Source organism: Clinocottus analis, unplaced genomic scaffold, assembly GCF_023055335.1.
Source record: "Clinocottus analis isolate CAN_PGR_092001 unplaced genomic scaffold, fCliAna1.0.p SCAF_12, whole genome shotgun sequence".
Classification (NCBI taxonomy): Eukaryota; Metazoa; Chordata; class Actinopteri; order Perciformes; family Cottidae; genus Clinocottus; species Clinocottus analis.
The window spans coordinates 14912734-14927789 of record NW_027175843.1 but is presented as its reverse complement, the minus strand read 5'-3'; positions in this window follow the sequence as shown (position 1 = coordinate 14927789).

The window sequence follows — 15056 nt, the reverse complement described above, 5'->3', positions numbered from 1 at the left end:
CTACAAACATGTTTTAGTCTGAAAGACAATTTTTCTAATTCCAAAACAGTAAATATCTCAGCGGTATAACAATACTACATTCTGCCTCAAAAACCCAATTAAATCCAACTCTCCAGTTCAAACCTACTAAAGATACTGGATGTCAGAGGAGTTGTTAACAGGGTTATTCTGGTTTGGCACCTGCATCTCAATGTTGATTGCCCACTGTTCTACCAGTTACAGAAAATACACAGAACAAAACGAAGTTAAGTTATGTGGATGTTGCTGTTATAATCATATACAGAGTGTAGACATTAACACAGCGCCTCATCCTCCTTACACTTTTGAGCCTCAAAGGATTTGCACTGCACCAGTAAACCCATTTTCCTATTCTTGATCATTACATTTGGCCCTGAGGAAACACTCAGTGATCTATGTGAAGATTTATTCTTTTGCCCAAGACGAAGATGACAATGAATATTTTCAAACGGCGTCACACAAAGAAAAGGTGACAGTGGGAAAAAAACAATTTCTGAAAAACAAACCATGTTTACAGTGCTTCGAAATTGCCTGCAACAATTTAAAGTCTGCCTCGTCTTCCAATTTGCTTTTCAAAATCAAGCTCGGCTTTATTTAGATTTAAATGACACGTTGGTATAAAGTTGTCTTGCCTGTAAACACAGGCCCCTGAAGGCAGAGCATTAACCTTCACATATACAGGCATGGGTGGATGCATTTCTGCGCACTGACTCCAATAAGGACTTCTTGTGTTGGGCCAACAGTGTTTTGTTAGACAATGGCTCCATTGTCATTAGAGTAAAATCAAGCCTACCATGTGAGGAAACGTATGTTCATCAACCTGCGACAACTGATTGTTTTGGCCATTTGGCGGCAGCGGAAACAAGTTGTGAACACAACATTTCAATGACGTTGATAAAGCCAACTTGTTCGCAAACAGTTGCCGATCAACACATCCAGTTACGATGTTACAGAGCAACATCTTTGTTCATTTGTCACATTTGGGACCACCCGCTTGTGAGTCCCATGTTCAGTCTCACCGTAGCTCTATTTTGGTCTCTACCTATTATATATATATATATATATATATATATATATATATATATATATATATATATATATATATATATATATATATGGCTCAAGCTGCAAATTGGTCCTCTCTCGTTTTTGAAAAAAGGGTGTTTATTTAGTTTTCTTCCGATTTTTTTTAAATTTTCTTTCATGAAAACAGCTGCTTACTGTCAACTTTTAAGGAACATTCTCTGTAGTGACGTTGTCACATTCATTTCAAGTTGTCATTTAATGCATTTTAATGAAACAAAGATTGAGTCAAACAAGTTAAACATACAACTCTAACAGTAAAGCTCGCATAATTGTGTACACACTCCAGAAGTGAAAGGACGACCACCCTGTGCATGTCTTCAAACAATTGAATGGACGTTATGTGAGGATGTCAGCCTCATGGGATAGAAATGGCCGGCGACATCAACATTATCATCTATTCATATGGTTGATCACCGATAAGAATACAAGAGGATGATGACAACCTCAGTTGGCTGTGATAATTATGACGGGAGCAAGGACAGAAGTCACGTGACACGGCGTAAGGAGCAACAAAGCCTGTATTGGGGGCGGTTGGGGTCAATGAATCGGCCAAACAAACATAAACACAGGACTTTCAGTCGGGAGGCTGATGTTCATGTCCCCTATAAAACCAAAAAATGACTTATTTTACTATACATTTTATTACATTACTTACATACTATTTGAACCCAAACCACAGTATTTCCATAAACCATACCAAATAGTTGTGTTAGCTAAACTTAAAGGTGTTTTGTATGAATTCACAAAGTTAAGTTTATCCATGACTGTGGCTCAGTGGCAGAGCAGGGTCGTCCTTCATTTGAAGGATCGACAGTTCGATCCCCAGCTCTACGCTTCCACGTTGATGTGTCGTTGGCCAAGACACTTGACCCCGATCTGCTGCCGCATGCTATTCCTGCGGTGTGTGAATGGATATGAGATAGTTGCATGGTACCCACAGCCCCATCAGTGCATGTATGAACAGGTGAACAATGACATTTACTGTTAAAGTGCTTTGAGTCGTCAGAAGACGAGACACAAGTGCAGTCCATTTACTTTAACAACCAACAATGGTAGGTGCAGTTTGACCCAGATGAAGCAGATAATCACTGATTCCTCAAATTATATTGGCTTACATAAAAAATGCCATTGAAAGAGAGTGTTGTTGCTGACTTGTATTATAGTGCATTGTGTATTTGTCTGAAATTTGTAATAAAAAGACAAAATTGCTTCACTGTTTGCATGAGCTTTCTCTGCGGATTTTGTCGACAGCCTCAGGAAAGACTGTAAAACCTGCCGGCATCTGAGAAAGACTAAACATGAAGACTAGTTTCCAGTAACGCATTCCCAATGGGTTTTAAAATACTTTGTGAAATAGAATTGTACACGAATTGTGACATAAATTTGATTTTCATACTTGATTTGCTCGGCACACATCTAAAATTGTATATGTTTTATTTAAATATACTTGTCGACAACATGTCCACATTGATGACACGTTGAAATGTTTTCAACTTTCACTCACCTTTGAAATAGAGTGAGCTTGTTTTGTATAGACGACTGTGAAAAGGAAGACCGGGATAGTCAGTATGTGATGAAAAGAAAAGGACCCTACTTATGAAAACTCCAATTTCATTCATAGAAAATCTGTGTAATGTCACAGTCGAGGACACCAAATAAAAAATGTCTTGCTCAATTTCTGTGTGCCGACTCTGACATTTTTATACTGCATTCTTCAGTGTGTTCCCAGTAATAAATAAATACACAGGTTAATCTGGATGAAACCATAATACCTGCCATACTTGCTATAAAAACTATAAAATGCTATACGAATTCACAAGAAGTATATTTTCCTCAGGTTTCAGTCCCTGTTAGAGCATTTGGTCCCTATAAAGAACAGAGAAGCAGGAGCACAAACTACCCTACACAGACCAATTCTCCTTCCCCCCCCCCCCACCACCCAGAATGACTTGCAGTGTCTATCTTCCTGCACACAGACATGCACGCTCTCATACAGTACACTATTGTGCTACACCTCGGAGGTGGCCCACCTCCCTGGCTGCCTAATGGGCCATAGGCTCTAATCTGGATGGCCACGGTGCTCAGGAGAATGAGCAGAGCAAATAGACAGAGCAGCTCATCAGGCCTGCGAGCCGGTGTGTCGCTAACCCCAGCTGTTAAAGAGACATCCGCCCATCGTTCAGAGACGAGGGAAGGAAACAGGACGCCTTCACAGGCACGGGTAATTTCTAGGGACTGACAGCTGATAGCTTCTCATGAACCCTTTTTTTTTTTTTCAACCTCCATAATGTCCCTTCAGCTATCTAAAGGGCTTTTTTGTCTCCTGGCTATGATACACATACAATTTTAAATGGTATTTATATGTACCTGTTTTATTTAAGGTTTATTTCCATCCTCACAGTAACACCTTTTAGCCGGGTAGAGATTCAATAAATATATGTACAACGTTTAAAGACTACCAATTAGAAAGACAGCGCAGAGCGATAGACAGCATTTAAAATGTGTAAGTGAATTAATCAAAAAATAAAGACTCTTCTCATGGGCTCTAGACTTCATATAAAACGAACAGAACAACATAACAAACCCTTGAGTAGAACATTGCACACTGCATAAGCTCCCATAATTCCTACAATTTTTCTTTCATTAAAGGAGTTCTGAAAGGTGTCTGGGAACAAATCCATCACTGTTTTCTGTGTCTGTTGTGTTTTCAATGTTCTCTAGTAGAAACAGAGTATAATTTTCTCAGCGGAGTGCCATCAGCAAACCACTTGTCTTGCAGAGGGTGATTACACAACCAAACAATGAATGATACTCAGCCAATCATGTGCACAGTACAAATGCAAAATGAATCCCGCTGGGAATTATGTTGTGTTGATAATAATAATGAAGCACAATATCATGATTGGGGGTTAGCACAGTCACCTCACAGCAAGAGGGACCAGGGTTCGATCCCCGATCCCGGGCGGCCCCTCTGTGTGGTTCTTCATGTTCTCCCCGCGCCAGCGTGGGTTCCCACTGGGTTCTCCGACTTCCTCCCACAGTCCAAAGACATGCAGCTCAAGTTAATTGGAGGCTCTTCATTTGCCCGTAGGTTTCAATGGTTGTGTGTCCGTATATGTGAACTCTGCCTTCACCCAATGCTCAGCTCCAGTGCCTCTGTGACCCGAAATGGGATAACGGGATGGGAAAAATGTCATTATCACCCGTTGTAACCTTTTTTGTATTATTATTGTTTCTGTTACTTTCAGACAGGTTATGTAATTACAGTCAGCAGTGAGCAACTTGACAGTTCCTGCGAGCTGCCAACACCCCACTCTCAACCCCAAAATTTCCATTAGTAATTGACAAATGGATGGATTAATGGAGTATAAAATGATCCATCCATCACAGGGGCTAAATGGGGTGAGAGAGCACCACTCTGTCAGACATGGCTTCTCAGAGCCTGGTTCTCATGACCTCTGTGAAACTAGATACAGCAGCGGTTTGTCTCTATTTTTCCTGCTCTAAAAACACTCTTTCAGCTGAAAAAAATAAAAGACTGCTGTTATAAACGGATTTTAAAACCAATACCGAGTACTGATGGAGCCGAAATGAACTGAACTGACAAATGCATTTGCAAGTCAATGAAGATACACAACCTCAAGGTAGCGTTGGCCTTGGTTTTATGCGCAAAATCAAAACATCACATTTATAAAGAGTAAAAGAGCAAGGGGCCACCTATATATATATATATATATATATATATATATATATATATATATATATATATATATATATATATATATATAGCTGAATAGTGAATTATCAAGATAATGGAGGTAGAACACACGGTCATTTTCCCCTCGTGTATGGTTTATTTGCAGTTTACAATGACAAACAAAGTGGCTCAAAGCAGTTGTCAAACAAGCATAGCAAAATCCATTGGTCAACACAAGAGAGTGAGGCCCACGGCTCTTTTTCAGCTTGCGCATCTCCAGCCGGTATGCACCTGAACTAAACCTACATTCAACTCCCTCAGTAGCTTCTTTTTGAAATATTAACAGTTCAAAGTTTGGCGAATTTTAAAAATAAAGACAATTTCCCCCCAAAATGAATAAAAAAAGCCTCTGTACTCAAACCAACTGTGAAGGCCATTATGCTCCCTTTTCTTGTTCAGCAGTGACCTGCATGTAAGATGGATGGGACCTCATGTCAATGAACAATATTGAAATTGAATATATCTCATACATTTATTTGGATTAAATGTGTATAAAAAAAGTATAAATAACAAAATGTATTGCGTTGACTCATTTTAGTATATTATGCTCACTATGCTAATTTATCTTTAGGCCTTAAGAAACATGATGCAAAGACGAATGGCCCAATGATGGTTAGCCGAGCAACACACCCAGAACTACAACACGTCCACATCCCCAGCTGAATAGGATAGATTATAGAACTGCCGGTACTAGTACGTATTAGGCAACGTGGAACCTGTTTTTATAGTACACGTAATAGCACTAGAACTCCCTTTTTTTTTTTTTTTTCGCTAATATTTGCTAGTATTCTACTGTTTACACAAATATTTACACTAAATCTTATAGAATTTGGAAATGGAAATGTATTCCATCGAATTTGAAGAATATTCTAAACCAAACAAATCCATCTACAAAGATTTCTGACATTGAATTAAAATAAGTTTGTGTCACTGGATTTAAACATTGTTGTTTCTGGCCTAAATCCTATTAAACTAAATTAAGAGATCTGTTGCAATAATGCAAATAATTAGCATCCATCATTACCTATCATAAAGCCTAGCTTATGCTTCTGCGTCAGGTCGATGGCGTACCTACGCCGCAGCCTGACGCGCACCTCCCAAAAATCTTAACTATGCGTTGCGCTGACGCGAACCGCAAGCGCCGTGATTGGTCCGCTCAGAACGTAATTTCCGGCAGTTTTTTTTTTTTTTAGTGGCCGTACAGACCACCTCCGCAAATGTTTTCTCTGTCGCCTGCGCTTCAACATTTGCAATATAAGCATTTGCTCTTCAATATTGATGAGCTGCGATTCTATAACCCCTGAACCTGATTCAGATGTTAAAACACTAATGGTGTTTAATTATTTGATAGACGTAAATACGAGTAACTCGGTCATGCTGTTGTGAAGTTTGACAAGTGCGTATTGGTATTTTTTTTTTATCATTATGTCTTTGCGTGTTTGTCACAATCATCCGGACAAGGGGATGGCATCGATACCTACACGTCAGCACTGCTGCACCGTAATTTGAAGGATTCTGGGAGAATTTCTCGCCCATAAGACGCCTGTGCATAAGCTTTTTTTTCTTCTTTTTTTAAACAAAATCCCAATAACCCGAGGGATGAGAGGGACACGTCCGACTCAGTTAAATCAATGGTGGCGGGGTTGATAAACAATGACGAGGCAAAAATCCTCTGTCACTCATGGACAGGTGCAGATTTGTGTGTGTGTGTGCGTGTGTGTGCGCGTGTGAGTGTGTGTGAGAGTGCGGACAAGCGAGTGTGCATACACTTCTACTGCCAACATGCGTGTGTGTGATGTAAAATGCCCCACTAATAGTTAAGTGCTACCGCCTGATAAATAATGTAATAGCAAAGTGTCTGTGCTGCTGCCTTTCTCCGTTAGCAATAGAAAAGCCGTTGTCATCATACAGTGGGCACAATATCATTTATAAAGTGAAATGACAATAACATACCTCAGCATGCATATAAAACACATTGCTGAATGTCTTACTGGTAGGTTTGTGCTATTAATAAGTGTGTTGCCTTGCTCTCTTGCATAGATTAGAAACACACATTCAAAGGACACTTTTATTCATATATGACGGCCTTTACACATGGCAATTTCAAATATAAAGTTTCCCTGTTATTCTGAATGAAATCTTAAAAGTCAATCTATTGGGAGTCTGGTTGGTTTTTCTAAGGTTTCACGCAGTGAATAAAGGAACCGACCATCACATTGTGCAAACCAGACGTATTCAATACGTACAATATGTTGTAAAATAGCATGGAAGCTCCAAACCAAGACGGCAAACTTTATTACTCCTTTCAACCTCAATAAAGGCAGCGTATTTCAAATCCCCTCCCTCTGTGCTTACCTTTCACAATAAAAGACGTGTGCTGTGCGTAATTGTTTACTAGAGGGAACTCGAGTTCACTCAGCATTCCACTAAAAGGATCCTCAAAAAAAAAAGTACAGTAGCTTCGGCTATACAACAATTTAGCTCAGACAGACTGCCAGACGCTGCTCTTGGTCAATAGGATCTCATGAGACTGCCCGCCTTAGCAAATCTATTCAATCGTTTTTCCGGTATATTCAAGGTTTTTTTTCAAACCTTTTAACATAGAAAATGTTGCAACTGTCGCAAATTTCCAATGCTGCCTGGTATAAGTATTTTTTCTGACAGTTATTTGTGGCACCTTTCGTGTATAAAGGTCTTAAGGCTACTAATAAAAACGGATACATTCGACATTACTCTTACAATTCATAATGTGGAAGCATAACAAATATGTAGGTTACATGAGGATAGGGTCACTTCAGAGGATGGAGAGAGGCAGTCAGACGTAAAGCGCTGTCACATTAGGCTAATGCAAGTACTTGTAAGTAACTTCTCTGAGAAGAAAGATAAACATCAGACACAATATAATCTTTTAAGCCTCAAAGACTTAAATACACTTTAATTCACCAGGGGCCTGCTTAATTGTGAGCGGTAGCAGAATTTCTGAATGACCTTTGAGTTTGAGTGATTTTGAAGAGGACTTTACTTCTGGTCAAAGTATCCGAACTTGATAAGAAATCACTTCATAACTGACAAATAATGAAAAAAAAAATATATATATACATGGTGAGAAGACTTTTTCTGTTCATTTGCAGGGCATATGTCCTGGTTTATTTGAACAGTATAGTCATACTTTGCAAGCAGACATTATTATGTGATTGAAAAAGTATTTTTTTGTGTCGCTATTGGCTCTTTTTTTGACAATTTCACAGTTATATGAATGAAAAACCATTCAAGTCATTTTTTTTTCCCAGTGAAAACCAGTGTAATATCTGCCTGATATCAAATTGTCATCTTTTTACACCTCATAGTTCTCTTCAGTCCGTCATTCCCTCCAGTCTGACTTCTGTGGGGGAGGGAGGTTTGATCTCCAGGTATATGTTTGACTCTAATGCCATTTTTTGTCAACACTGATGCGTAGTTGTGTCAACATACTGCTGACATAAAACAATCTCCCATTATGAGCAATATTGAGAAGACCTGCCGTCGTCATATGTGCTTTAGAACCGCCTTGATTGTGGTGACTTGTCTATAGCGAGTGACATAGTTGTTATCACTTCTCCTTGGTTCTGATGCAGAGGTTGACAGTGCTTGACAAGGGCGTTAGTCCCGCCCCTTGGAAGCGATTAGACCAATTGCTTTTTCAACCAAGAAACGTCGGTTTGATGTCATGATGCCTGACGAAGCAGTCAATTTGGTAGAGTGGGCGGATCCAATGCTCTGGCAGGCAAGTGCAATGTTGTAATATGCTGTATTGTAAGGTTGTGAACACAAACACATCAAACGGAATTTAATTGATCAACTCTGAGTCACTTAATTAGTTTCCTTTTTTTTCCCACCTTAGAATGACTGGCAGTGTCTATCTCACTGCGCACAGACATGCACACTCTCATACAGTACACGTTTGTGTGAGACTTCTGAGGTGGCCCATCTCTATGGCTGCCTGATGGGCCATAGGCTCTTTTTTTTAATACAAATGGAAAGTGTATACTAAACATTTTGATAATAACGCTATTGATAACATAAATTGTTCCGCAAGATTAGTCAACTAAGTTAACATGAGCAAAAAAAAAAGAAATAAAATAAAGAAACCACGCACATCCTCTTGACTTGCTGCACAGATGTGTTGGACTTGCCTGTGCCAATCAACCCAATGCCATGTTTTTCTTCCTGCGTTAGTCTTTAAGCTAAGATAAAATTAGCTTAAATGTAAGTTTGGGCTGACCAGGTCATCATCATGAACACAGTCCTAAAGTCATCAAAATGAAAATATCAAAACTTCACTGAGCCCTCCTGGTGAGACACCCAAGAACTCGAGGTGTCTGCTTCTTTGAAGTTTTAACTGTAATCGGTGTCTCCCATTCTTAGAGCGCACATGTAAGCCACCAGTATATTAGTATTTTCACAAAGCTTGCAGATCATTGAGATTAAATTATAAATATATTAAATATCAAATCACATTCACTGTGTCATTAGTTGGAATTATGATCATGCCTTTGTCCACTTCACAATTTCTGTGTTCCCTCGTCCTCTCGCTTTCTGCTGACTGAACAAGAGAGTGAATAATTTGCTTGAGCTATCTTCTTCATGTTAGCAGTATGGCAGATGACATGGTAATTGCAGCCTTTCAGAGAGTGGGAAAGTGTACAGAGAAGAGTGTAACTACTCTGAAAGCTACTGCCTTATTTAACACCTCTTCACTTCCTTCGAGTCGGACTCTCTGTCCACAGCTGTCGAACCACATTCACCCTCGCACAGCTGCGCACACAAACAGGAACACACTAATAATAGCAGCAATCCAACTTTCATTTAATTTCCAAGCTAATTGTGTTGTTTTTGTTTGAAGACAATACCGGCAGATGATACAGCATCAGCTACGCCCACTGTGCAGTCTGTTTCATCCCGTTTCTAACCTTGTAAAGTACTCTCAAGTTTTGGAATAGATTACAGATAGCGTAGTGCCTGGGACAGTTGCTAAGCCGAAGGCATATTTCTATAATTAGCGCCATAACAGATAGTCACAGTCTGCACTCTTCATTTCTCTTTACCCTACGGCTATAGTGATGAAGCGCTCACCCCGTCAATTATACCAGTGACGACTAACAGTAGTCTTTTCCTACATTATGGATCCCTGTTCATCATTCATCATGAACATTTTGGCATTTGGCATGGATTTCCTGAGGATCAATACATTCTATTTCTATTTATTTTTTTTAATCACATTTCAGGGTACATTGTTTTAATGAAAAAAAAAAGAGGATACGCAATGTCCCGATTGGAGAAAGACAATGACATTGTCTGCTGTTTCGCTCAGCCATTTGTGAGGCGCTCTACCTCGGACTGATTGTCAAACAATCAGACACAGTCGCTCAGTCTGATCCCCGCAGTCATCAGAAAGAGCAGCACTCTCAAGTGATGGGTTTGATTCGTTCCAGAGCAGCAGGCGCCCCTATACGCTCTGAAATAAAATGGTAAGTATGGCTTCTTGAATAGCAAATATGCAAACTTGACCTTTTCTCCTGACACAATTGATTAATTGGAGGTCTGCATGGATGGGTTTGATGAGAGCAGCCAAGAAGAATCATAGATTTGTGATGGCCCTCAAAGAACGGCTGGACGGTCAATATAAATATGCATATATGTAGTTTATGTCCTGTGTGCAAGTGTTTTGGGAGATGTACTTAAAATGCTGGAAAAAAAGCACAGTGCAGAGGGCATATTTCCCCATCTATCTTTCTTAAAGTCCGACAGCAAATTTACAACTCAACAAATGTAACGATTATGATACAATGAGTCAATACGCAATATTTTAAATGTAAATATTAATATAAAAGTACAATTGTAATTCATTTTTATTTATAACTTATTTACATGCTAGCCAAGCTATATTTATAAATCCTAAAAGTGGAATATAAAACATTTTGTAGCACATTTTGTAGCACAACATTTTATCAATAATAATTGATTCATTTAATCTTGTAGTCCAAATTATTCTGTGGGCACTAAGGCGACATAATCTAACTCCCTACTCGTCAGGTACCCAAACATGGGTCCAAACTAAAAACTCTAAAAATTGGAGATTTCAGGAACGGTGTGTCAATTTCCACTCGTAACATGCTTGTGTCTTTTTCAAAATAAACTTCACAATAAGTTAATATTAGGCAATAAAAAAACATAGTTAGGCTTAGGAAAAGAGTGTGGTTGAAGTTAACTTAACTGGCTTACGGCTCGTGTCGCTTCAGAGTGACAAACGACTGACTTGGCAAAATGTTAACCTTTACTTTGAGTTTCACTGAAAGAAAGTGCTGCTTTGTCCACCCACCAGTGCTCCCAGCTGCCCTGTGTCAATCTTTATAATACGCACGTTGCTCTGAGCAAGTTTTCCTCATGATGCTGGTGGATTTACTTTGGAGTTAGTTGAAAGCATGGAGCATCATTATCAGACACCAAAGGGCACAGACCTAGCATCAGAAGTGCTGGGTTGAAAATTGTGACATTTAAGGAAGAGCATCCTGTCTTTATTTGGTAATAAGCTAATTGTTGCAAAATTGAATTTTGATACCATTAACATTTGCTAAAAAAACAAAAGCAAAACAAATTATAGACCGAATATTCCACTTGTATGATAAATTATGAGGCCTTTTTAAGAGCAAGAAACACATCACAGTTCTGAATAATAGTGCAAATAGCCCCAAAGATGGCTATTAAAAAGAACTGTGCTTAAGTCAAACAAAAACAAGCTGGCAACAAACACTAGCCATATTGGTGGAGAATTATATATATTTTTTAAAAATCCCCAATTTCAATGTCAATTAATTACGCAGCTTTTTAGTCCAAAACTGTTATTTTCAATTTGTCTGATCCTCTTCTGACAAAAATATATTTTTCCCTCACTAAAAATCATTGAATTTATTCAAAAGTGATTATCATAAAAGGGCAACTCGAATAATATGGTCACATTCAAGAATACACTACATCTATCAGAAGTTAAAAGGTTCCTTTTATGGATGTAAAAAGAATCAAGCTCTATCATGCATCAATGTATGCTGTTATTAGAAAAATAAGCTGGTGTCACTAAAGCATGCAGTGGAGCTAAGGAAAGCAATTAGCCTCGCAATGAAAAAGGGAAGTTATTTGTATTCGAGCCAGACCTGTGTGTGTGTGTGTGTGTGTGTGTGTGTGTGTGTGTGTTAACTCCTCCCTGCTGTCGTTCGGTGTGCGTTGGTGGGCCCTGACCAATCACATCGTTTCAATGGGTCACACATAAACAGGTCCCTCGTTGGAAAGCCAAGATTCAGTCTGTCAACGCCAGGAGCCAATACGCTCTCACTTTGTGTGTGTGTGTGTGTGTGTGAGCACGTATGTGTGTGTGTTTCAATACGTGTTTTTGTGAATCAAAAGAGCAAACCGACAACGTTGGATTCAGCTGACAATCATCCAGTGCAGTGGACCAAAGGCATGTGTTGAGAATGACCTTGACCATCCTTGTATGGAGCAAACTTCCAAAGTGTCTGAGAATATCACAGAAACTTTTCACCACTGACAAACACACTGAATGTTCAAAACAACTTTCACCTTAAAGAGTGAGGGTCCTTCAAAAGTGTCATTAGGGCAACAACTACTGATTTTTATTATGATTAATTAAAAAATAACCTAATTTGCTCTGAATTAGTTAAAAGAATTGGAAAAAACATAGAATACCTTGATCAATAATGTGATAAAATATCTTGATATTTTATCAATCTTTTTTTTCACTGATAATGTATACAGAAATCTGCAGGAATTGATTCTTAAATATTATTCCTTTTAATATGATAATCTGTTATTTGTATTCTACACTGATGTATTCATCAAACCAGTCAACTGGTGCAGGATTTGTAGCTTTAGTGGTGAACAGACAGATTATTTTGATAAGTCAATGATACATGTGATACATTGAGATTCTATTTTGACTGCTGTCAAGCCATTTCGCCATTGCAAGATATTTAAAACATGTCAAGTTCTGCTTCTCGACAATAGAAGAATATATAATATTTTACCGGAGCATAAAATGATCACACAACACAACGTTGTTAATGTATAACACGGTCTGTGTTTGTGAGTGGTAGCATGACGGATTTTGCCATTTGAAGCCTAATGATCATTTTACGCTCATTATACCGTAACTGTCTGTGGCACCAGTGTTATCGTCAAATACTTCATTATGCATTGCCCCTTTTTCTCTCTCTCATTCACACTCCTTCAACTATTCTTGTGGTCAAGGACTCGAGCTGATTTCAACAAACACTTGACCCTTGATATCCAGCACAGCTTGGCTGTCTGAAAAGGTTGAGAGTAAAGTTTCCCAAACTTTTTTTCGGTTGAAATCATCGCAGCTTAAGTCGTGATTGGACATTTTGAAGTTGTGAGAGGATCCAATTTGCGTGAAAACTCCTGACTATTTATGCATTACTTTATCTTGAATAGGTCAAGCAGCCATTTTGAAGGGATATAGGTTTGATACATCACAATGGAAAACATAAAAACATGTCAAAAAATGTAATAAGTGAGACCAAAAAATGCGTTGACAGGCAAACTTTTTTAATGTATTCATTTAGTAACATTCACTTTAAGGCTTATTAGTGGTGCACTGACTAAGATGCCGATATACCTTCAACTGACCGTATTGTTATCTTTGTTCAGGTTTACATACAACCGGTGATCGCTGAATATGACTTATGATCATGAGGATTTTTGAATTTTTGAATAAAGTTGTTTGCCCCACCCTCTAAATATCGCAAAACTATTTTTGGACATGCCTAATATCAGTCTAAAAACATTGTTATCTGTTACACCTTTCCAAGGAGACAGAGAAAAAGGGATTTGATGCTGTTAGGATTTTTTTATCTGTGACATGATGTCAATTTGTACTACCGAGCAAGTGTCCATTTCATGTGTATCTTGTGTTTTCTATAAGGGATCCTCGTCTTTTGGTTGAATTTGTTTTCCCCTTCTTCAGACAGGGAGAGTTCAAGATGGACTAAGGGAAGAGGACAGCCTGCTCCTCCTCTTCCTCCACCTCCTCCTCCTCTCTGGCTTCCGTGACTATCACAAGGATTCAGAGCTGACTCTAATTCAACAGGACTGTCATAGCTCATGAAAAAATCATGTCGTATAATCAAATCGGAGTAAAAACCCTGCGCTGGGCCTCAAGGGAGTCTCCGCGCGCCCTGAATATTTCATGTAATGGAGGCTCTCACCACCATGGAAACTCTCAACAGTTCAGGATTGCGTGCAAATATTGACTGTAGTGTGCAGGGCCAAGGGCCGGGAGAGGCCGACTACGCAACCAAGCCTGAGTGAGTTTTATAAATAATGGTAATCACATGTGACACCACTCACAGCAGGGGGGCTCGTGGCCACTCATATCCTCATACTGGTTGATGTTACTGAGTGCAGTGGTAGAGTTAAAACTGGGGGAGGCACAGTTGGGAAGAGGAAGTGGCGGCGGATGAGAGGGAGAAAAAAAGTGCCCTGATGCATATGAATTGACAAATGTCTGTTTTGGCTGCTGAGAATGGAGCTCAATTGTAGGTCTGAAGAAACATCAAAACACAATTCAGGGTTGACATCCAGTGGGCGGAGGAGAGAGGAGGGGTCTGACAGTGTACCCAGGCTGCAAGCGCCACACTGCAGCTAAGCTTCTGCTTAACAGGGCCTTCTCCTGGTGCTGAGTCTGGGTATCCAGGGGAGGAGAATGTGAAGTTGAGGGGGGTGTAAGGTTACAGAATCATGGGGCTCCCTGCAATTTGTGTGAAAGCTGTTGGAGCATGTCGAGACTCAAATGATTTGAGGCAACGCTCTCGTCTCGAGATTAAGTCTCCAAGTCAAGTCTTAAATCATCAGATATACCTCCTGTTTTAATACTGATGGAGAAAGTCTTACTTCTAAAAGGCGCGCTTAGGTCGAGTCTCAATTCACGGGTATTTTAGTCAAATCACAAGTCTTCAATTCACAACTGGCAATTCAATTTGTTTTTGTTTAAGGTCTGAAAGCTGATTGTGTGAAATGACTGTATGTGACATTTTAAAAACCTTTCAGTCAGGGCTTTAAGAAAATCATTTTTTTAGACAGCCCGACCTACTTGCTCAGTGCATGGACCACATAACACAATGTTTAG